The 25,967-nt window shown below is 37.8% G+C and overlaps 1 protein-coding gene and 1 pseudogene across 1 annotated transcript in view; one reads left to right on the top strand and one right to left on the bottom strand.

Annotated features, from left to right (window-relative positions):
• Nucleotides 1-9,000: 9,000 nt before the first annotated feature.
• On the bottom strand, nt 9,001-13,269 carry LOC112305355 (nucleophosmin-like; annotated as a pseudogene).
• Nucleotides 13,076-25,967, top strand: part of MICU1 (mitochondrial calcium uptake 1) — a 214,711-nt gene continuing 201,819 nt past the window's right edge. The window contains exon 1 of the mRNA XM_024561320.3: nt 13,076-13,230. The gene's annotated coding sequence lies outside the window, so the exon portion shown is untranslated. The remainder of the gene's footprint in view (nt 13,231-25,967) is intronic.

The raw sequence follows: 25,967 nt of genomic DNA, 5'->3' as shown, positions 1-25,967 counted from the left end.
TTTTAAAGTCTATTTTGTCTGGTGTAAGTATTGTTACCCCAGCTTTTTGTTTTTCATTGCCATAAAATATCTTCTTTCATCCTTTTGCTTTCAGTCTGTGTGTGTCTTTAGATCTGAAGTGAGTTTCTTGTAGACAGCATATGCAATGGTCTTGTTTTGTTATGTATTCAGTCACTGTATGTCTTTCGATTGGAGCATTTCATTTGCATTTAAAGTACTTATTGGTAGATATGTATTTATTGCCACTTTATTATTCATGTTTTTTCTTTCTTCGCCTCCTCCCCTCCCTCTCTTTCTCTTCCTCCCCCTTCCCCTCCTCCTTCTTCTTCTTCTAACACCTTTAACATTTCTTGTAATATTGGTTTGGTGGTGATGAACTTCTTTAGCTTTCTCTTGTCTGGGAAACCCTATCTGTCCTTCGATTCTAAATCATAGCTTTTCTGTCTAGAGTAATCCTAGTTGCAGGTCCTTGCTTTTCATGACTTTGAATACTTCTTTCCAGCCCCATCTTCCCTGCAGAGTTTCCTTTGAGAAATCAGCTGACAGCCTTATGGGAACTCCTTAGTAGGTAACTGGCTGCTTTTTTTCTTGCTGCTTTTAAGATTCTCTTTGTCTTTAACCTTTGACATTTTAATTATGATGTGTCTTGGTGTGGACCTCTTTGTATCCATCTTGTTTGGGACTCTCTGTGCTTCCTGGACTTGTATATCTATTTCCTTCACCAGATAAAGAAAGTTCTTCATCATTATTTTTCAAATAGGTTTTCAATTCTTACACTTCTCCTTTCAGCACCCCACGATGTGAATGTTGGTATGCTTTAAGTTGTCCCAGAGGCTCCTTACACTATCCTTATATTTTTTAATTCTTTTTTCCTTTTTGCTGTTCTAATTGCTTTGTTTTGTTTTGCTTTCTTATACTCCAAATTGCTGATTTGATTTTCTACTTCATCTACTCTTAATTCCTTATAATTCATTCATCATTTAAGTTAGTGTATCCTTCATTTCTTTTTCACGGTTTCCATGCCCTTTGTTATGCTGTTGAAGTTCTCACTGAATTCCTTGAGCATCCTTATAACCATTTGTTTGAACTCTGTGTCTGATAGTTTGCTTGCCTCCATTTCATTTTTCTTTTTCTCGATTTCTCCTGTTCTTTTCATAGGGACCTGTTTCTTTGTCTCCTAATTTTTGATGCTTCCCTATGTTTGTTTCTATATGCCAGGCTGAGCTGCTACATCTTCCAGTCTTGGTAGAGTATCCTTCTGTAGTAGTTGTCCTATAGGGCCCAGTGGCACAGCCTCCCCAGTCACCTGAGCTAAGTGCTTCAGGAGAACCCCATGTGGGCTGTGTGCACCCTCCTGTTGTAGTTGAGCCTTGATTGCTATTGGCACATCACTTGGAGGAATTGACTCCCCAGACTGATCAGCTTCAAGGACCAGCTGCGACTATGGTAGAGGAGCTGCTATACAGGGCCAACCTCCTGGAGCAGGACTCACTTTTTAGTGGGGCTTTGGTGCCTGCCTAGTTCCCCCCTTGAAGGTTTCACTCAAAAGGTGGCTGGGTTGTAAGCTGATGTAGATTGAAGGTGTCCACTAGGTGCAGAGACTCTGGTGCTAGCCTGGATGTGCAGGCCAAGGTCAGCCACTGCCTGTGCCCAGCCCAGGGCCATCCGGCATGGGGGAAGAGAAAGCTGCAGATGGCTTCTACTTGTGCTGGGCTGGAGGTGCCCAGGATATGCCAAGCTGCAAACTGAAGCTGGTTGCTGCTCATTCCAGGCCTGGGGCCACTTAGCTGGATGCATGGGGTATACAGAGGCCAGAAGCTGCTTATTTGAGAGATTTTAGGAAAATCTGAAGCATGAGTCAAGGGAAGCAGTTTGTGTCAAAAAGCCACTGGAAACCACTTCATGGGTCCACAAGTTGGGTGGGGTGGGTTCTCAGGGAATCAGCAGGGTCCAGGGCAAACAGCATTAACCAGGTTGATGGGACTCAGATATGATGTCCATTTGCCAGCTTTGGGGTGGGGGGAGCACTAAGTAAAGGAACAATGGCCTATGCCAGCCCTTCTTTTTGGGAGAAAGCTGCCTCTCTAACTCTCGTCTTGAATCCAGACAATTCAGTTACCCCCTTTATGTCCCTGGTGGCTTTTGAGCTGCTGCCCCAGTGCTGGAACTCAGAGTCTGTAAGTCTGAGTAAGTCAAGTGTGCAGGCATTCAAGAGGAATACCTGGGACTCTGTCTCCCTCAGCCACAATCTGTGCTGGTTTGTACATCCATAAATTATGGGGACTTCTCTTCTTGGCACTGAAAACCTGGGGTTTCTGGTCTGGGGCTGAGAACTCTGGCTCCTGAGGGGGACCTCCACAGTCAAGATGTCCCTCCTGATTAACCACCACACATGGGTGTACCAGCCCATTCTGCGTTTCTGCCCCTCCTACTAGTTTCAACATGGCTTAATCTTTATGTCCTTAGTTATAGGACTCCTGTTAAGCTAGAGTTCAGGCAGTTTTGAATGATGGTTGTTTTGTAGTTTAGTTGTAACTCTGATGTGGTTGTGGGAGGTTCTGAGTACCCTATTTACCTATATCACCATCTTGACCAGAAGCCCTTGGCTAGTTCTTAAAGGAACTTTTTACACTGTCTATCTCATGAACATATTAACAAGTATATTACCAGAATTGGGGCATATACTCAATTAAATATACTAGACTTACCTGATTCATGTTGATGATCTATGGAGGTGATGCTGAGGATGAGAGAAACTTAAATGGATAGTAAAGGAGAGAAATGGTGAGTACTAGTTGTGGCCTAAGACTAACTGCATTTAAGGGAGACTGTAGCTTATCCCACTAATCTTCCTCTTTTAAGTTTCCCTTTAGGAAAATAAGCCAACAGGAACCATGGCCAAACTACTTCCTGAACATACATGGAGTAATGGATTCGTGCAGAACAAGAGATGGACTGTGATAATCACAGAGGTGCCCAACTTAGACTGCCCTTCAAGAGATTCCGCTGCAGGGAGAATATCTGAGTGACAGCTGACATATTTTTGGCTCTAATGCATTCATCTCAGGCCACTTTACCCTTAGGCTGCTCCCAGTCAATGACTGAGTACAGTAGGGTATAAGAACGACCCTATTCATGCACAAAGCAGGATTCCTTTAATTGGCAACTTCAGCTCAGGAACTTCACACTTGGGTGATATTTTCTCAGGATTGCTTTATGATCTGAGGATCTTCCCACCCAATCCTCCCTTCCTCTTTCCTGGCACAGGTATTAGGCCTGCATGGCTCTTCTTTTCTAATCCCACTCCCTTCCCCTTTATCTTTTATAATTATTCCGTCCAATAAATTCCTTGCACATCTAATCTCATCTTGGTGTTTGCTCCTCCGTGTACTCAAACTGATACACTTACAAAAGAGTTTAGCCTACTAGGTTAAACTCACAATTGTTTATAGCAAGTATAAACAACTTCTTGGAACAACGATATAGATCCACAGATGGTTTATGATAGGATACATTCTATAATTTAAAAATAATATTAATGCATATTTACATGTAAAATATTGAATGGTTTTAGGATCTTAATTAGCCATCAAATATCTCCTGGGTTTTTGGTCTTTGAAGGTACATCTATCCACTATGTAAATGCCACTATCTAGTTTTAGGACGGCATGATTATGTACAGACCAACTTTCCTTCTAAAACTCTTTAGGAACTTTATTATAATAAAAGCAACTCAGAAATCAGATTCAACTTTCCACTTGTTCTAAGCTGTTAAGAGTGGCTCTAAGATATCAAGGACCTGTGTTTCTGGGTGCTGTAGGTAAGGCATACCAACAGAAGTAGAAACAGAAAGTAAAGGGAGGAAGAGGTCAGTCATAGTTCATGGTTTATTAGCATTTTTTTCCTCCTACCAACAGCAATACTATAACTTTGTTGTGCTTTCTTTCTAGTGCAAATCAAAGATAAATGGGAACAACAAACCCTGGGCATCCCCCAAAGCAACTAATCCTGGTCCTAATTCACCTACCATGCAGAGGAAGCTGTGGATCTTTGAGTGTTTTGTTTTGATTTCCTAACAGAAAAAATATCATCATAGTTGTATGGGTTTCGACAAAATCGTATGATATCCATCAAGAACAATGAAAGTAAGTTTCATTTGGGAAAAAAGGAGCAGTATCATTATATTTTCTTGGTTTACTTTTAAGTCCCTTATCTTGAAAAATATCCAGCACTTAATAGAAAATACTTTATCTGTATTACATTGTTGACAATAAATATCAAATATAAAAATGATATAGAAATGTGAAATATCCAAAATCATACCTTTGTATTATAGCAAAGTTGATTCCTTCTCTCCAGGGTGATATGAATTGTGACTCCAGGTTTCCAGAGAAATAAATTCAACAAAAACTGCAAATATTAGATCTTAATTATTTAAAATGTTTTAAGGGATAAAAATGAGGGACTGTGCAGAGATAAAGCTGTTTGGGGTATGTGTGCTTTATTTTCTGTTATCTTTAAATGTATTTAAGTGTAAATATTTGTAAAGGACATCTATTCATTCAATTAGTATTTACTAATTTTCCACAATGTGCCAGGTACTGTTTTAGGTTTTAGAACATTTGAGATCCTTAAAGGGGAGATGACTGCCAGTTTGGCCTTAGTGACACTGTTAGCTCAGCTATTCTTAGAAAGTGAGAGCATACTCATTTTGCTTCTTAATAAAGAATTTCATGTGATATTAAACGCTGGGATATGTTCTTCCTTTCGGTTCTCGTTCTGTACTATCATGCAAATTATGTCTAATAAATGGAATTTTAGACATCAATCTGCATTTTGAAAAGAGATACCATATATCAAGAAATTCTAGAGAGAACAAAGGAAACAAACCAGAGGAAATTATCAAAGAAATAAATCAAGAAGATATTTTAGAGCCAAAGGTTACAAATCCCCTGATAAAGGACCCACTTAGTGGACAATAGATTGTATAAGTGAAATGCCCACAACACAACGCATCAAGCACTGGAGGGGAAAAAAGAGAAAAGCCTAAGAATGTTCAGAGAAAAAAAAAAGATGAAGGATTAAAATTGCCTCTCACTTCTTGAGGCCAACACTGGAAGCTAGAAGACAGTGGTATGATGTGTTAAAGGTCCTCAAGGAAAATTATTTCTAGAGTTCTATACGAGTCATACTATCAGTTAAGCATCCAGCTGGACCAGACAATTTCAGACATATAAAACCTCAAAAACTTTGCATTCTTTCCTAGGAGGCTACAACCAAAAAGAAATGATAAACTAAGAAAAAAGGAAATGCTCACAGAGAAAGAAGGAGGAAGGCAAAACAGAAGACAAAGGGTCTAGGATTTAGGAAGTCCACCCACTGTAGGAGAGAGGTGAATAGGATTCCCAAATGATAACGAAGACAAGTTCATGCGTGACAGCTGTACAGGAGGACAGTACAAAAGGTGGAGTGACAGGGGGTCCAAGAGACACAAAAAATAGGAAATCATAGCTTTTCTGATGGGTTTGAATATTTTAAGATATTCATTCATAATAAATATTATTAAGTGACTACCTTGAGCAGCAAACTATTTTCATTGAGCTTTCATTCAAGTGGATGATGTAAGATAATAAACATAATAAACAAATAAAACAGATATATTGGAAAGCAATAAAAGCTATATTAAAGAAGTAAAGCAGGGTAAGGAGGATTAAAATTGCTCTAGGTAGGGAGGGGGATAGGTGTACTCGTCTACTACAATTTAAAATAGGATGGTGAGGGTAGACTGTATTGTAAAATGGCATTTCATCTGAAAGCTGGAGAAATTAGGGAATTAGTCAGGTGGGTATCTGGCAGAAGAAATGTGAGAAGGAGAAACGCAGGAGAAGCAGTAGGAAATAAGGTCAGAGAGGTGCAGGTTGGGGAGTGTGTCATGCAGGGCCTTGTTTATCACTGTAATATCTGCCGTTTCTTTGAGGGAAATGAAGATCCACTGTAGGACTGAAATGATGGGTTTACACTGTATTTATTCATTTTTATTTATTTTTAAATTACACATGGAACTTTATTTTTTTGTCTTTTCACATATTTATTTGTAAGTTCCCTAAGCATGACATCTCTTACTAAAGTGTTTTTTAAAATTTTATTTAATTACAGTTGGCATTCAATATTATTTTGTATTCGTTTCAGATGCGTAGCATAGTAGTTAGACACATATAATTTACAAAGTGATTCCCCTCTCCCTCCATGATAATTCAAGTACCCACCTGGCACCGTACATAGTTATTACAATATTATTGACTATATTCCCTATGCTGTACTTTACATCCATGACTATTTTGTAACTTGATTGGTTTTCATTTTCTTTAAATTAAATTTATTGGGGTAACAGTTTAAAAGGATCACTCTGGCTGCCATGTGAGAAGAGACTATTGCCAGATAAGGGTGGGAACAGGGAGATACTAAGGAGGCAATTGGATTGTCTAATAGTTGCCTAATAACAAGGCACCTACCCCAATATTTCAGGTAGCGATGTTGGTGGGCTACAGTGGTATATCTGTTGAAGAGTTGAAAGAGAAACTAGTGACAGACACGTAGAAAACTAGGTAAAGTTTAAAAATAAGCCAATTATTAACTATAGGAAAAACAGAAATTGTATAAGAAAGAAAAGGTACTTATAGTAGTTCATGTGACTCAGTTGTGAATGTTTCTTTAGTGATAATCATGTAAGCACAAAATGTTAATTTATCCAAATATTATCATATGGCTATATTGGGAGGGTATGTGATGAAAGTATGGCTAATTTCCCTAACAGTTTCTACATATCACGTAAAAAAAAAAATCAACCCAATGAAATGGTACATTTACACAATGAAATACTATGCAACTGTAAGATAGAAGGAGCTCCTACCTTTTCCGACAGCGTGGATGGATCTGGAGATCATTATGCTAAGTGAAATAAGCCAGTCAGTGAGGGACAAATATCATATGATCTCACTTATATGTGGAATCCAAGAACAAAGTAAACTGATGAACAAAACAGAAGGAGAGGCATGGTACATGGAACAGACTAACAGCTGTCAGAGGGGAGGGAAGGAGGGGAATAGATGAAAAAAGGTGAAGGGATGAGCCAAAGAACATATGCATAACCAATAGACACAGCCAACAGTGTGGTGATGGCCAGAGGGGAGAGGGGGAGGGCGGGAGGGGAGATGGACAAAGGGGAGGAAAATGGGGACATCTGTAACAGTGTAAACAATACAAATAAAACAAAAAAAGAAAATGTATAAAGGTTATAAACAGACAGTTCAAAGGGGAAAAAAAGGAGACATGAGTCTTAAACTTCTAAAAACAAATTTAACTTCCCTCAAAATAAAAGATAGGAGAGTTGAAACTACACTGAGATGTCTCTTTCCTCCTAATCAGATTGTCTGAGACCCAGAAGTTTGGTAACACTCTGTGTTGGGGAGGATATGGGAAAACAGGCCTTCTTATACATTGCTTGTAGGGGTACAAATTGGTATGGCAATTTGGCAAAATCTATCAAAGACACAAAATGTAGACACCCCTTTGGGTTGAACATGGAGATGGGCCACCCGGATTATCACTCTTCCAAGAAGGTCTTGCTGTCCCAGCTGCTGGAAGTTCTGTCAGCAGACAATCTTCAACTGTCATCCCTTTCAAGTTTTGCCTTAACTACAAAGAGTTTCCTCACTTAAGGTCAATGCCTTCCTGGGGCAGCCCAAATCCAATAACTGATGGAAGAGGGGGATACCCAGCCATTTCCACCCAACGTGGGCCGAGTCTGGTAGGTCATTTCAGCTCCACAGCTTCCATATGGAGTTGGCTGAGGCTGCATGGGGCCCATCAAAGTTCAGCTTCTCCTTCTGCTCAATCCCACTTCCTCCTTCTTCTTTGCACAGCTGTTGATCACAAGGGCATGCCCTAATAAACATTCTGAACTCTAAATTTAAATTTCTGTCTGGGAATCAGCTTCTCAAAAAACCTACCCTGTGAAATTTTGACCCACTACTCCATTTCTAGGAATTTACTCTGTAGATTACTTCCACAAGCGAAATGATGTATATTCATAGCAGATTATTTGCAAGAACAAAAATTGTAAACATCTTAAATGCCTGATTAGATAAATTAGGTATTTCATTGTATAGCATGCACAATTAGATGGTGGCAAGTCTATACAACGGAATACCATGAAGCTCTATAAAAAAGTTGAGGAAGCCTTTTATTTAATGATATGAAAAGATCTTCAAAGTATGTGTGTGTATATTTGTATATGTATAAGGGATGCATAAAAACTAATGTCATTGGTTGCTTTGTGATTTGAGTGTCTCAGAGACAGAGGTAGAAGGGACATTTTTCACTTTTAAACCACATGGATGTGTTACATAGTGATTAGAAACAATTTTTACTTGTTGAATTATTTGACTTTAAAAACTACATATAAAAAACCATATATGCACAACTTTGGTAAAATAAAAATTAAATTTAAAAACACTTACCTGTTATAGAAAAAATAAAAGAACGAATTGTGCAGAATGATTCCCATTAGAAAAATGTACAGGCATATAGACACATCGGTACAGCATGGAAAAAAGCCTAGAAGAATACAAAAACTTAACAGTGGTTATCTTTGTGGGTAATGTTAGAGTGGAGAGGAGAACTTTTTTTACTTTATTAAAATACTAAGTGTATTTCACATATATTTTTGTCTCCCCACTACTTCCGTTTGTCTGACCACCACTACTATTATGTTCTATCATAACATTCCATACATACTTAAAACCAAGCAAAGCGTGGAGTTCCCTCTTTAAAAACTAAACAGGCATTTTGGACAACACATTCTTGGCAATGGAACCTGGTCAACATTTATCAGATACAGCAGGGGAAATTCTCACTCTACATTATAAAGAAGACAGCCAGATAGCAACTGTTACAGAAATGAAATAAGATGGAATTTTCAACAAACTTTAAAATATTTTCTTAAAGAGACTTTCTCCAATGCCAGAGATCTTGAATAGCCTCCCAATCAGTCACCTAGAAGCAATTCTTCACATAATTGATGAACTTGGGTTCCACTTGGGGAAGAGAACCATGTTTTTCTATAGTGGCTTGCATTTTTATTTTAATGTCTTCTACAGAACTAGGTCCTTTCAGTGTTTTAGCTGTTTCCTGTTTTTTGAAGGATTCTTGACCTTTTGATCTTGGTGTTCATGATCACCAAGTTTTTGAATCTTTCCCATTCAGGTTAAAATTTTGTGCATTTTTTTGCTGAGTATCTTGTACGGATTTCTTCAGCTTCTTCATCCTCAGATCATCATCTTCATTATCATCATTGTCATCCTCATCATCGTCAACAGCAGCATCTTTTATTTTTTTCTGTGGAAACTTGATACAACTTCCACGGGAAGAACACTTTCCAGATAAATTTAGGAGCTTTACATCCTCCTCCTCTTCATCATCTGATTCTGCATCTTCCTTCACAGCTACTAAGTGTTGTCTACTAATACGCACAGGCCTGAACCACGCTTTACCTTAAGACCATTGGTGGAGTTACTTTAAAGCCGTTGAGAGAAACTGTTGACTGTACAGACATTCTCAAAGTTGTCAGTGTTACTCTAGTTACCCCAGATATGGCTAATGAGAGGCCCTTGAAGCTGGCTCCTGTTGACACGCCTCCATTCTATTCTCTGAGCACTTCCTTATTTCTGGCACAACCAGCTATTTCAGGTTATGTTGTATCTTCCCACCCTAGTCCTGAAATCAGCTGTTTCTCAAATTAGCCTAGATTGATTTTCATGGGGAAAGGTATTTAGAAATCAAAATCTGGGTAGGGAGTCTTTAATTTTGCAGTTACTTTCCATCACAAAACCAAGAGGAATATACACCAATTTTTAAAAATCATCATATTTATGGCTGATTTAGCTATTTCCTTTCCCCCCTTGTGTTAAGAAGGAAATTTTAAGCTTTTAAAAAATTTTCTTAGTTACTTGAATATAAATAATAATAGTTACAACTAATAGCAAAGAACACCCACTGCAATACTCATTCGATCCTAAATCTCTACATTGCCACTTGTCATATAATATACCCTCAAGAGAAATTCGTGATGGAAGACTCCACAGGTTTTGAAATACTGTAAGGTAATCTGTGAAACCCTGAAAATAAGTGAAATAAAAAACAAGGCATCTCTTGAATTCATTTTAAATAAATTGAATCAAATCTCTATAAAATAACACTTTTTGCAGTCATATGCTTGTTGAAAAAGATGTTTTGCTTTTTCCAGTGGTATAGTATATTGGAAACTGCTGTAGTAACATCTCATTATTTTTATGTGATAAAGGCAGATGTACTACAAAATGTTTTAAATAAGTACATAAATTTCTATTTTAACTGAATGAAACAGAATATGTACTCTTTCTCCTGATAACACAGATTTTTCAATAATGATATACTTTTGAAATAATGAAGATGAAATAAAGAAATCATAGTTTATGTATGATAGTACTAGGGGCATGGACCAAATCCATTTCCTCGTTCCATGTGGTTAGTATTCATTCCCAAGCCCATCATTACATGGGAATCACCGGGGTCACTTTGTAAAATCCAAATATCTCCGTACCACCCTGGGCCACTTAAATAGCATATCTCACAGTCCAGGGATCTGTATTTTTAAAATCTCCCCAGATAATTCTGAGACATTTGGTCATCAAATTAATTTGGGAATTACCGAACATGGCAAAAAATACATTTATACCAGGGTGTAAGTCTCTTTACATATACAAGTTGCTCAAGGACAGGATCTGTGCTTATAAATTTTTATAAGCCCACCACCTATTGTGAGTCTTGGATATAGTAGGCATTGACTACGCACATGTTTATGAAAAGATTTTTGACTTCAAATTTATTGGAGCCTTAATGTTAGTTTGTACAGGGGATGTAAAGCCACCTTAGTGTTATTATATATCATGTGACAGGAAGCACATTGCACAGCAGGCTGAAAGATGAAAATAATTGAATCGGGGGACTGATTTCTAATTCAGAATGTAGTTGTGTTCAGTTATGATCCTGAATTCTGCTAACTCTTTCTATGCTCCTGAAAAAGGAAGAATGCTCACATTTATAAACTGTCTGTCTTCTTTCAGTTTCTACTAAATGTTCTACTTGATGCCAAAATGATTAGACAAAAAAATCCCATAATAGCCAACATGTGTATGGCTTAAGACACTGGTTCTTAACGTGTGGTCCAATGACTCCTGGGGTTTCCCAGAAGCCCTTTCCAGTGATTCACAAGGTCAAGACCTTTTTCCTAATAAGAATAAGCTGTTATTTGCCTTTCTCATTCCCATTCTCTGAGTGTACAGTGGAGTTTTCCAAGGCTACCTGATGTGTGATATTAAAACAAACTAATGAAGAAAATATAGGAGATTCAGCTGTCTCATACAAGTAGACATTAACGAAATTTACCAGAATGTAAAACCACACTGTTCTATTTTTGGAAAATGTAGTTATTATTCATAAAATATGTTATTTTAAAAAATAATTAAATTTAAAAATTTTATTAAATTAAAACATTTCACTTTTAATTTATAAGTATTTATTGGTATAGCACACATAAACAAAAGTTATTTGGAGTCCTCAATAATTTTTAAGAGTGTAAAGGGTTCCTGAGACCAAAAAGTTTGGGAACCAGTGACTTGTGTTTTTACATGTTATTTAAAAATTAGCTAAAAGGGTTATTTAGTTTTATATAGACAAATATTGCCCAAAATCAGGATTGAATTTCACCAAACCTTAACAATAGAATTTTTTCAAAACATATATTGAAAATTTTACTTTCTTTTTCCCTTGTTCTGAGAAACAGTTGGCTCAGCTACTACTTAAGGTTCCGTGAGTCTCCAACATGTTCCACAGTCACCTACGACACAATTTGAAGTTTCTGTCATCAGAGCTAATGAACATGCTGCCTGGGAAGGATAATATGCTAAGTGCCTACTAATAAATGGGGAAAGATTTCTTCAGCGGATTTCTCATTTAACAGAGAACAGGCTCTAAATGGAAAGATAGAAAAGGTACTATTTTGATAGCTGAGAAGCCAATCATCAGAGACTTCTAACTCCCGAGAAAGGAAGATCCAGAGGACAACAGATTGAAGAAAACTGCCTGATCACAAGGACATTAGCGCCCTTCAGGTAAGATGTGTGTCCCAGCTAAATACAGCATTTACTGCACTACCTGGGGTCTTAGCCTGCACCCCCACCTGCAATTAAATAAACACGGTATCCATCCACATTTCTTGTAAGCAAACATTGGATTGGATGTAAAGTGCTAGCACAGTGAACACAATAATTTGTTGTTCTTGGGTTAGTGGGGAGGGACAATTCTTGAGAAAAAATGAAATAGTTGTTTTGCTTACTTCACAATTTAACTGATTATAGTTCTGACTTCCTTCTGTTTCCATGGTTTTAACTTTTGTACAGCTGTGCTAAGAAAATTCTTCAAGATTTTTAAATTTGAAAGTTCTCTCAGATAATTATCACAATATTTTCGTTTTATTTTCATGGCGAGAGGATCCTTCTCCATCCTCACTCCTCATTGCATTGCAATATTGGAGAAAAACATGTGAGTAGCTTAGGGACTAAACGCTCCAATATATTAGTTTGCAAAGAGAAAACTTGAAAAGCCAATACAGTAGAGGAAATGGTGAGGTTTCTAAATTGAAAAAATCTCAAGGTCAGGAAACAGGGAAATTTTACCAGAAGCCTAAACCTATCAAAAGGAACAATTCTCAACTCACTGTGGTCCAGTTTTCTTTTCACTGACTCCTTTTTGCTTAGCCAACACGTAAACGGGTACCCACGAGGTGACAGAAGGCACTGCACTTGTCTTAGGCTCTTATTAACTTTTGCTTGTGTGGCACGGGCAACCCCAGAAGAAGATTCCTAGAGTTTTCCCGCCTAAACACTGAAGGGGCGGGGCTGCGCCCGGGGCGTGGCCCTACCAGGGCGGGGCGAGTTGTTTCCCGCCCCCAACCACTCCTTCTCCGTGCCCCTCCCACAAGCATTGCGCCACGATCCCGGCAGGCCCAGCGGCTCGGAGAGTCACAAGAAGGCGGGCGGCGGTGGAGGCTCGTCTCTGCTGTTTCTTCGTCTCTATGGGTGTCAGAGGTGGGAGGTTTTGACGCAGAAGCTGCTGGCGCTTCGGCGTGGACGGGTGAGTGCTGAACTCTAAAGGGTGTCCGGAGATAGCCATTATTTAGAGAGGACAAAATGGGAGGGGGTGCAAAACAGCTTTAAGGACTTGATCTCCAGGGCCGGACGTCTGTCGGCTGTGGGATCCGCCGACTTCTCAGGTCCGGCGGCGGTACCTACCTCTCCCTGATGGACTCCGTTTAGGGGTTTGAGAGGGATCCTTAGTCCTTTCTGCTTCCTGTCCTCCGCTTTTCTTCTCCTAACCCCGGCCCTTCTCTCTGTCCCGGGAGAACTTCTCCCAGCGCCGAGTTCCTAGCCGCTGGGCTCACTCGGGCGCCGACGTCCGTCTCCGCACGGGCGGCCGGGCGACGCAGGTAGACTTGATTGGTTCCACTGGGATTTATGGATGTAGCTGGAAATGGGCAGGCGAGTTTACAGTCAGACCAACGATGGGGAGAATTATTAGTCCTTGAAACGAAACAATAATGGAAAGTTAGTGCAGACCCGAAGGAGCGAAACAAAGTGCAGGCTTCTTGGACTGTTCAGTTTTTACCTTTCACAGTGTCGTCCCGTTCTCGTTCTCTCAGGCCATCCGGGCCCACCAAACGAAGTTTCGAGAATGAGTCAGGTGTTATTGACTCTCTGTGAATGTTGGGAGAAGAGTTTGAAACGGACTCTTCTTTAAGTTGCTGTCTCTGTAATCTTCAGAGTTATGGATTCTTTACCTTCTCTTTCAGATGCCTAAAATATATTGTAAGCATTTGGAATATAAATTATGAGAATATAAGTAGAATAACCATTTTATAGGTAAGCGACTAGAGTGAAATATTTTATTCTTCCTGTGGTACCTGGCAAGACCCATTTTCTTTCTATGATTTTATAAATGCATGTGTCTACCACAGTTTTGGGGGGGAGGGTGAGTTGTGGATACACCTTTGTTTATGTTACAGCATCCCTTTGGGTCATCTGTGCAAGTGATCTTGCAGTAGAAGAAAGGCATTTGCAGATAAAGTGAAATAGTTTGGGGTTGACAGCTGTAGGAGTTTAGGTGTCATTGAACCACAGGACAAATTAGTAAAGTGTCAGCATCTTGAGACACAGCTGTTGGTCAGGATGATCAACCCGCTGTCTTTCTGGTGTTGACAAGGTAATGAGTTTGCTGAGTATCACCTGTTACTAAAAACTTTTTAGAACCTAATGCTACTTTGTGAGAAGGTGGCTCTGGCCTCCAGCTACTCTTTATTGTCCCTCGTTACCTTTTCCACTTTAGAACATCGCTCTGGCTACATAATTATGTCAAGAAAGTGTCATTGACATCTTCTAAGTGTCCATAATTACTGAGGATTATAAAACATAGAGTAATATTGACAAAAGGCAAAGGTTTGGGAGTGGGTTGTGTCTGGGGAGAAAGGGAAAGAAAGAGTGATGGAAACTAATAAAAACTGATAAGAAGTGAAAGCACAAAAGCCTGTATTGCTCTCTTCCTTTATAATCTGTAGAACGTATACTATATTCATTAAGATTTTTTACATTCCCAAGGGGTACACCTTGAGACTGACTTTATTATAGTATTTAAGAGCAAAACAATAGTATGTAATTTCTCCCATAATGCAATATTATGTAAAATAATTATAACAAAGATTTAAACTGACCCTTCAGATCTTATATTATTTAATTACAGGACTAACGTAATTGATAGTTATTAAATCTAATTTGGCCGCTTTAAATCTTTAGTTTTACCTCGAGCAGTTTTTACAATGGCTATAGCGCTTGCTGAATGTTAACCATTTCCCCCATATAGAATTGGTTAATAGATCCCTTTTTAAAAGAGAACTAATTTTTTTTTAAAGTTCACTTACAACTTTTCCTCCCACTCAAAATAAAAATAACTTGCTTTTGTGCCTAGGGGAAAAGTTAATTCTTTTAAGATAGATGTTCTACTCACTTTGGTAAATTATGAGAAAATTGAGACATTAAATATTGATATATGAGCATATTTGAGAGGAAAACACAGGGGCAGTATTTTTAAATGTTTTATATTTCCTATTATAAAAGTAACAGGTGTTCATTTTGGAAAAATGGAAACAATATAGAAAATATAATATCGAAAGTCAAAATCCAAATTTGTCTTTTCCCCTACCACAGGTAACCACTAGTTTCCTTGCATGTTTGGGAATCAGTGGAAAAATAGTCTGAAGTCAGACTCCTTTGGAAAGATGGTACTAATAGCACTAGGCTTACATCCTATAGCCTTAGAAACCCCACAAGAGAGAGAACTTACTTTTCTCTATGATTCCAGCAAACTACTGCATGTAAGTCTCATTGGCCTGACTTCTGTCCTTGCCCATCCTAGAGGCCATCGCTGTGGCCAGAGTGATGGAATGCTTTCTGTAGCCAGGATTGGCTCTTGTTCCTACCCTGGGGGGGGGGGGGGAGGTATACAGTTTCAAATCACATGAATTAGGGTAAGGGGCATATAATTCCTAAAGGAAAATTGTGGTATTTCCCAGAGAACGGGAAATGGTTGCTGGACAGGCAAAAACAACAGATGTTAACTAAAGTAATTTAATGTACGTGTGTGTGTGTGTGTGTATTTGTTTTTTAATTAAGAGAACTTGCTTTCCTTTCCCAGTACAAATTAATTATATTTTACAGTTTGTATATTGATTTTCCCTTTTTAAATGCCTATTATTTTATTATAGAACTTATATTTAAATGCTTCAAGTGCATATATTTGTACTGTTATTATATATATAGTAACCTTACTCTGAGTATTCAGATTTTCTAACTTTAATATTATGTATATTTGGCCTGTTTGTTAAAATTGATTTTTGAGAAATATTTTTACTACTGTCAGTGAACTTGATTAACAAACCACAGTGTATAAATAGTAAATAAAAATGTTCTAAATATTAAGCATATTTAGTTAATATAATTAAATGCTTGATTCTTTTAATTATTTCATGTTCAAAAATCTGTTAGCATAGAAACCACTTTGTTTTGTGCATTATATGAAAAATAATGTCACTATAATTGTCACTTACAGCTGTGACTGGGTGTTATCTTTAAAACTGTAGTTAACATTAATGTCTGGGTTTGTATCTTTAGGTATTATTCAGATTGATTCACTGTATTTTTAGAGAAAATATAGTTGAAGCAATATTGTTTACTCCACTGTCTTGTCTGTGTTTAAAAGAAATGCTACTGGCCCTGGCTACTGTGGTTGGAAACGTGGTCTGTCCGTAAACTCAAAGGTCTCAGGGTCGATCCCCACTCAGGGCACATACCTGGGTTGTGATTTCAGTCCACAGTCCAGGCATGTGCAGGAGGCAACAGATCGATGTTTCTCTCTCACATCGATGTTTCTCTCCCTGTCTCCCTCACTTCCCTTCTCTGTAAAATCAGTAAGCATGTCATCAGGTGAGGATAAAAAAAATGTGAATGGCTCAATTCAATGGACATTGGAACTTTAATTGCTAACATTGGTGGCATATGCTTCAGTTTAGACAGATCTATATTCTAAAACCCAGGAACATCACTTCTGGATGTTGAGCAAGTTACTTAATCTCTCCAAACTTGAGTGTATTCCATTTGCATGGAAATGATAATACCTATCTTATAGGGGTCTTGGGAAGATTAACAATTAATGTATGCCAGGTGTCTTGGATATAGTAGGTTCTCATTAAATGTAATTGTTAACAATAACAATAACAAAAAGTAATGTTTAAAAGGATTTTACTTTCCCAATTTCAGAATGTTTAACTGTAGGGAGTTTAAGATATAAAGGTATAAGGGTATGTTGTCCTTCTTTCAGTTTGTCTTGATTTTAGCAGGTTTTTAAATTCCAAATTGCATATAAAGCAATAAGCTAGAAAACTCTGCTTAAACAAAATAATGATTAGTGGACTGCCCAGGTATTTGAAGATTGCCTAATTTAAGTATGATAACTGTCATGCTAGGGGAGTGTATTGAGAGAATTTTACACAAACTCTGAGCTCAGTAAAGTTTAATATGAAATGGAAGATACACTGTACAAGGGGAGCTAGGTGTTGTGCATCTTGGAAATTCAGATTAGAATTTATGGTAACTTTTGGAAATAGGCAGAAGACATAAAAGTGGATTTGTTTTTATTTTTAAGGATAAGTTCAGGGTTAAACTGTGATTTGAGACTGATATGCTAGACACCTACAGGAAGAAGAGATAACAGTTTAGCATGTTACTTGAAAAACAAAAAAAGGCAACTTTGTGATTGACCAACTTGTGAGAAGTGATTGACATTAAATATAATTAATTATCTGGCATTGGAAAGTTAAATATTGCTGCATTGGGAGGACAGGGGGGTTAGCCCCGTTTTTGAGAGAATAAACAGCTAGAAATGCATTAATCTTTTTTTTTTCTTCAAACTAAGAGTAATCAGGGTTTTGTGGGGGTTTTTTGCAAATTGTAAACATTTCCTAGGCTAACAGATAATAAGTTCAAAGTGAGTTTTACTGACTATGAGAAAATCGAAACTTTAATCTTTGAGAAACAGATCATTATTCATGTCAGCTATATAAATAATAGTTGCATTTTTTAAAATTATGTTACTGTTGTTCAATTACACTTGTCTGCATTTTCTCCCCACCCTTCTACCCCACCCCAGCCAAACCCACCTCCCTCCCCTGCTTCCACCCTCCCCCTTGGTTTTGTCCATGTGTTCCTGAAAACCCTTTTCCCCACTATCCCCCCCCCCCCCACTATTGTTACGTTGTTCTTAACCTCAATGTCTCTGGTTATATTTTGTTTGCTTGTTTCTTCTGTTGATTATGTTCCAGTTAAAGGTGAGATCATATGGTATTTGTCCCTCACCACCTGGCTTATTTCACTTAGCATAATGCTCTCCAGTTCCATCAATGCTGTTGCAAAGGGTATAAGCTCCTTCTTTCTCTCTGCTGCGTAGAATTCCATTGTGTAAATGTACCATAGTTTTTTGATCCACTCATTTGCTGATGGGCACTTAGGTTGCTTCCAGTACTTGGCTATTGTAAATTGTGCTGCTATGAACATTGGGGTGCATAGGTTCTTTTAGACTGGTGTTTCAGGGTTCTTAGGATATAATCCCAGCGGTGGAATTGCTGGGTCAAAGGGCAGTTCCATTTTTAGTTTTCTGAGGAAATTCCATACTGTTTTCCACAGTGGCCTCACCAGTCTGCATTCCCACCAACAGTGTACTAGGGTTCCCTTTTCTCCTCATCCTCTCCAACACTTGTTTGTTGATTTGTTAATGTTGGCCACTCTGACTGGTGTGAGGTGGTACCTCGTTGTGGTTTTCATTTGCATCTCTCTGATGGCTAGTGATGCTGAGCATCTTTTCATATGTCTCTGGGCCCTCTGTATGTCTTCCTTGGAGAAGTGTCTGTTCAAGTCCTTTGCCCATTTTTTAATTGGGTGGTTTGTCTTCCTGGAGTGGAGTTGTGTGAGTTCTTTATATATTTTGGAGATCAGACCCTTATCTGAGGTATCATTGGCAAATATGTTTTCCCATCTTGTTGGTTTTCTTTTCATTTTAGTGCTGTTTTCTTTAGCCGTGCAGAAGCTTTTTATTTTGATAAGGTCCCATTTGTTTATTCTTTCCTTTATGTCCCTTGCTTTAGGGGACATGTCTGTTGCATTTTTCTTCAAAGGGATTTAATGTTGGTTATTTAAAACTTAAAATGCCTATCCTAATAACATTGTTTGTTCAGACTTGAATAATTACTTGATGTCTATTTGTAAGCACCAAATTCTAAAGTACAGTTTGTTTTGCTTTTTCAAGTTTGTTCCTTGAGTATTGGAATTAAATCAACAAGCTTTTTTTTTTTCTTAAAAAAATAAACATCAGTGCTTTGATTGTCTACTCTCCCACTAGGATTAAGTGAGCACGCTATACACCATGGCACGTAAATGGCATTATGATATAAGCTTTAAGACATCTGTCTGGTTTAGCTCTTATGTTTCTACCTTGCCTTCCTATTCTATCCCCCATGTTCTAAACATAGTGAACTACTTTTTGCACCGCCACCGCGCCCCCCCCCCCCCCCGCCAACCCGCACAAGCTATGTCTTTTTACCTTTGCATAGGCTGTTTGTTGAACTTTGAATGCCTCTCCACCATCCTGCCATCCTCCAGGTGGTGAGCTACCATTCATCTTTAGGTTACTAAGTTCTTCGGTTCATAAAACTTCCCTCCACTATCAAGTGCTTATTTTCTTTTTTAGTTCCCATAGCAATTATTTTTACCTTTAAAAATATTTTCATTTTGTGGAGCAATTATATGTATTTTCTATGAGACTGAATGATTCTTGACGCCAGGAACAAGTCTAATTCACCATCATATCCTGAGCATCAGTCATATAGACAAGCTCAGAACATGTTTGGTGAATAAATGAGTAAAGATATTTCATCTGCTTTAAAAATCAGAATAGAAACAGGATGTAATCTAATAGATTAAGATTGTTCTCTGTGAGCTTTCTCAGTCTGATACATTTAGAGAACTTACTTGAACACAGCTAGAACATTCCATTTATGCATTCTGCCACACATCGATAAGCATATTTTATCTGTGTAACAGGTACCAAGGCACTGGATAGAGAGGGAAATCATACTCCATTCCTCAGGGAGCTCAGAGTCTAGTGGTGGAGACAGAGAGATGAATTGATAATTACAATTAAATTTATGCTAACTAAACTTTAAAATTTAGTTTCTCAGTTTCACTAGATACATTCCAGGTGCTCGCTCAGTAGCCACACATAGCCAGTGGTTGCTGTACTGAACAGTGCAGATACAGGACTCTCTATCATTGCAGCACATTCTGTTGGACAGGGCTGTTGTAGAACATTATGGTAAACTTGAATCTGCATTCCCCAGTTTCACAAGATACTTGATTTTCATTTCAACCACAGTCCTTACTTTTTAAAATAAAACTTGCGTTTATATTTGGAAATTCTATTTTTTTTTAAATTATCAAGTAGATTCCATGGTAATATATTTCAAATAAAGCAGCATTGCTAATTTTTTCAGGTCTTCGACCTGTGATGGCATTTAAATTAAGTGTTTCAGAATTTGACTTTCAACTTCAGCATTGATATCATCTAACTTTCTATCCTAATAATTCCTGAGATGATAATGAAGCGTAGTGGTTAGAGCTATGACTTTGGGATTGTAGAAACTTTCCTCTGTCGTCTGCTGGCTATAACCTTTATGCGAATTTCTTAGAAATGTTGAGCTTTGGTGTCCTTCTCAGTTATATGGGAGTAATAATAATACTTACCTCAGTGGTTATTGGGGATTAAATAAGGTAATAGATATCAGATACTTAGCATAGTACCCCTCACATGCTAGTATTAAAGAGAAGTTGAACAACCAGTTGTTTAAAAGGAAAAAATAACATTTCTGAGAAACTTAAATTGGAATGTGGATTGCATATTAGGTCTTACCAAGAAATTAATGTTAAATTTGTTAATTGTAACAGTGACATGATTATGTACAAAGAAGGTCCAGATTTTTTGGAGAGACATACTAAATACTAAAGTATATAGCAGTGAAATGATATGATGTCTGGTGGTTGCTTTAAAATAATTCACAAAGACAAAGAGGAATAAAAGGGACAGAAAAATTAGTCTTAATTTACATTTCTGGTGAAAAAGAAAGAAAGGGCCATATTTACCTTCCTGCCTGAAACAGCTAAAAAGGCAGACAAAGTATACAAAAGCACTGGTTTCCTGAATTTTGGACACTGTGTAACAAAGGACAATGATTCCTGGGAGATGGGAAACAAATCAGGTGAGCTTTATGACTGGTCTGGCTTGCAGCTTGGAAAGAATTTCCCATCTGCAGAGCAGAAAGGGGGAACCCAGGAAGACCACAGTGGTCTCCCAGAATTGAGGGAGTCTGGGGAGACCAAGGCTGCTGGAGTTTTCGGTGAAGAATCCTAAAGATTAGAGAGCTGAAAGGAGGAAGAACTCCCAAGATTTCCAAAGGCTTCCCCTCAAATATTCACCTGAGAACTGATCAGTGCATTTATGTGAAGAAACTCAAGGCTAGGGGGGAAAAAACAGTTGAAAAGGTTAGAAACAATAGGAGTTCTTGTAGAGAGAGGCAGGAATAGTGTTTTTTTCCCATCAGCCAGAGTGGAAAATGTCTTCACAGGTCAGTATGTAGAGTACTCAGAAGGGTTTTTCCTTAGTAGAGACATGAACTGGCCTTGCTGGTCTGGCCAGCCCGAGATTAAAAGCAAGACCTGAAGGGGTCAAACTGTTTCCAAGTTACTGAATCGTGTCCTAAAGCAAAGCCCAAGAATAGTCGCAGGAATACAAAAATATCCAGCACCCAACAAGGTAAAATTCAGTGTCTGCCATCCAGTCAGAAATTATTAGACATACAAAAGTGCAGGAATATATGACCCAGAATGATGAGGAAAAAAATCAGTCAAAACTGAGACAGAAGTGACACCGGTGATAGAATGAGTAGAGAGGTATATTAAAATAATGTTTACAATTTATAATTGTATTCCATATGCTCAGGAAACTAGAAGATGGAATATGTTAAATGGACACATGGAAGATACTTTAAAAAGACCCAAAACAAACCTGCAGAGACGGAAACTACAGTGTCTGAGATTTAAAAAAATATACATTGATGAGATTAATAGCAAATTAGACATTGGAGAATAAAACTTAAACCAAGGGTCATGAAGTACACAAAATAATCTAAAGAGTTCTTTCTAAAAGCACTTAATTTGACTCCAATCAAGCTTTTAGATATAACTTCCAGATTACAGGAAATGAAGAGATTAGAGAAATAATTTGAACCACGCTACAAGGAAGCAATTAGATAAATTTAAAATTTGAGAAATGCTGCAATGCAGTTGCTCTGTTCTCTTCAAAAGTTAGGATTGTGCTGTCATTGTACAACATGGTGAGTATATACTTAATGTAATTGAATTACATGCTTAAAAGTGTTTAAAATGGTAAATTTTATGTATATCATACCACAATTTAAAAAGTTCCTATTTTGACCATTTTTAAGTGTACAATTAAGAGGCATTAAGTATATCTGCATTGTTGTGCAACCATTATGACCATTCATTTTCAGAACTTTATTTCCTTTTCAAACAGAAAATTATATATCCATTAAACAGTAACTCTTACCCCCAAGTCTGTGGCATCACCATTCTGCTTTCTATTTTTATGAATTTCACTACTGTAAGTACCTCATGTAAGTTGAGGCATAAAGTATTTGTCTTTGCAGCTAGCTTATTTTACTTAACATAATATCTTTAAGGTTCATCGATGTTGTAGTATGCATTAGAATTTCCTTTTTGCAATTTTTTTATTGTGCTCAAATACAAATAACATTAAATTTACCATCTTAAGCATTTTAAAGTGTATAGTTCAATGGTATTAAGTACATTCAGATTCTTACTATAAAGTACACATGGACAAAATCAAGGGGGAAGGTGGAGGTGGGGGAGGGAGAGGGGTTTGGCTGGGGTGGGGTGGGGTGGAGGTGGAGGGATGGGGAGTAAAGGCACACAACTGTAATTGAATAACAATAAAAAAAAGAAAAAAAAAGTACATCAGATTCTTGTAAAGTCATCACATTCATCTGTGTCTAGGACTATTTTTATTGTGCAAAAGCGAGAGTCTCCTTAAGTAACTCTCCATTACTCTATTACGCCCCTGGCAACTGCAATGCTACTTTCTGTCTCTATGAGTTAGAGCAGTGCTCCTCAACCTTTTCAGCACCAGGGACTGGTTTCATGGAAGATAATTTTTCCACAGACAGGGTGGGGGTGTGGTTTCGGGATGATTCAGTCGCATTACTTGCAAGCTCACCTTCTGCTGGTCCTAACAGGCCACTGACCAGTATCAGTCCGTGGCCCGGCAGTTGGGAACCCCTGATTTAGAGGAACCTCAGGTAAGTAGAATCATATAGTGTTTGTCTTTTTGTGACTGACTTGTATCACTTGGTATAATGTCCTCAAGATTAGTCCATGATGTAGCATGTGTCAGAATTTCCTCTTTTATAGCTGAGGGGTGTTTCGTTGTATGGATAAACTGTGTTTTGTTTATCTATTCATCTGTTGATGAACACTTGGGTTGCTTCCACCTTTTGGCTACTGTGAATAGCATTGCTATGAGCATGGGTGTTTTGTTTACTTACTTATTTTTTAGATTTTTTAAAACAATCCTCACTCAAGGATATGTTTATTTTTAGAGAGAGAGAGGAAGGGAGTGAGAGAGAGAGAGAGACATCAATGTAAGAAACATTGATTTTTTTGCCTCCCATATGTGCCCTGACCAGGGATCCAACCCTCAACCTAAGCATGGGCCCTGACCGAGGAGCAAACCTACAATCTTTTGGTGTATGGGTCAACGCTCCAACTACTTGAGCCACCAAGCCAGGTCTGAGCATGGGTGTTTTAATAACTTGTTTGCTGGTTAAGCTTTTGGACTAGACAGTTTTTTTCTAATTGTGGTAAAATATGCACAATGTAATATTTGCCATTTTAATAACTTTTAAGTGTGCCATTCAGTGGCATAAAATACTGTCACATTGTTGTGTAACCATTGCCACTAGCCATTTCCAGAATTTTTTCATCATGCCAAACAGAAACTCTGTAACTTCTTAGTTTCTCCCTCCAGCCCCTGGTATCCTGGTAACCTCTATTCTATTTTCTATCTCAAAGAATTTGCCTATATTAGATATCTCCTATAGGTAGAATCATACAATTTTGTTCTTTTGTGTCCAGTTTATTTCACTTAGCATAATGTCTTTAAGTTTTATCTGTGTTTTAGGGTGTATCGGAATTTTATTTTACAAATCTGGGCACCTTATTTTTATTTTATTTTTAATTTAATTTATTGAGGTGACATTGATGAATAAGATTACGTAGGTGTCAAGTATACATTTCTGTGATACATGACCTGCGTATTTCTTTGTGTGCCCACCACCCAAAGTCAAATCTGTCACCACATATTTGGCCCCCTTCCCTCTGGCAACCACCATACTGTTGTCTGTGTCTATGAATTTTTATTTCTTTTTCTTATTTGTTCATTTGTTGCTTTTCAGTTTTATATCCCCCACATGAGTGAAATCATATGGTTGTTAACTTTTTCCGACTTATTTCACTTAGCATGATATTACCAGGGTCCATTCACGTTGTTGCAAATGGCAATATTTCATCTTTTCTTATGGCTGAGTTGTATTCCATTATGTATAGGTACCACATCATTTTTATCCAATCATCCATCAATGGACATTTGGGTTGTTTACATAGGGATGTATATAGCTTTGTGAATAAAGGTTTCAAATTTTTCGGGTAGATACCCAGAAGAGGGGCTGCTGGGTCATATGGTAACTCTGTTCTTAATTTTTTGAGGAATCTTCATACTGTTTTCCAGAGTGGCTGTACCAATTTACATTCCCACCAGCAGTGAATTTCCTTTTTAAGGCTGAATAATACTTCATTATATGTATACACACATTTTGTTTATCAACTTTTCTTGATGGACATTTAGGCTGTTTTAATTCTTTTGAATATATACCTAGGAGTGGAATTGCTGGACCATATGGTAATTCTATGTTTAACTGTTTTCCATAACAGCTGCACTATTTTACATTCCCACCAGCTGTGCACAAGGGTCCAATATCTCCACATTTTCTCCAACACTTGTTATTTTCTGCTTTTTAAAAATTTTTAAGTAATAGCCATCCTAATGGATGTTAAGTGGTATCCCATTGTGGTTTTGATTTACATTTCCTTAATGATGAACATCTTTTCATGTGCTTATTTATATATCTTCTTTGGAGAAATGGCTATTCAAACCTTTTGTCCATTTTTTAATTTAATCTTTATTGTATTTTTTCCATTACCATTTAGTCCCCCTATACCATCCTCCCCTCAGAAATCAACACACTGTTGTGCATGTCCATGAGTCCTATTTCCTTTATGCCCAGACCCTCTACCTCCTCACTTCCCACCCCTCTAGCTGTCATCTTCCCTCCATCTATGAGTCTATCCCCATTTTCCACGTTAGTTCACTTTGTTCATTAGATTCCACATATGAGGAAATCATATGGTATTTATCTTTCTCTGACTGGCTTATCTCACTTAGCATAATGTTCTCCAGGTCGATCCATACTGATGCAAAGGGTAAAAATCTCTTCCTTTTTATGGCCAAGTGGTATTCCATTGTGTAAATGTCCCATAGTTGTTTTATCCATTCATTTGCTGATAGACACTTGCGTTGCTTCCATATCTTGGTGATTGTAAATAATGGTGCAGTGAACACAGGGTTGCGTGCTTATGTTCTATTGAATTAGTGTCTGGGTTCCTTTGGCTATTTTCCCAGGAGTGGGATAGCTGGGTCAAAAGGCAGATCCATTTTTGATTTTTGGAGGTATCTCCATACTTCTTTCCACAGTGGCTCCACCAATCTGCATTCCCACCAATAGTGCTAAAGGGTTCCCCTTTCTCCACATCCTTGCTAGCACTTGTTTGTTGATTTATTGCTGATAGCCATTCTGACAGGTGTGAGATGATATCTCATCATAGTTTTAATTTGAATTTCTCTGATGATTAGTGATGTTGAGCATCTTTTCATATGTCTGTTAGTCATCTGTATGTCCTCATTGAAGAAGTGTCTATTCAGGTCCTTTGCCCATTTTTTAATTGGGTTTATTTTTTTTAGTGTTGAGTTTTATAAGTTCTGTATAAATTTTGGATATTAACCCCTTC

The sequence above is a fragment of the Desmodus rotundus genome, chromosome 4 (assembly GCF_022682495.2).
Source record: "Desmodus rotundus isolate HL8 chromosome 4, HLdesRot8A.1, whole genome shotgun sequence".
Taxonomy (NCBI): Eukaryota; Metazoa; Chordata; class Mammalia; order Chiroptera; family Phyllostomidae; genus Desmodus; species Desmodus rotundus.
This window is presented reverse-complemented; position numbering and strand designations above follow the sequence as displayed.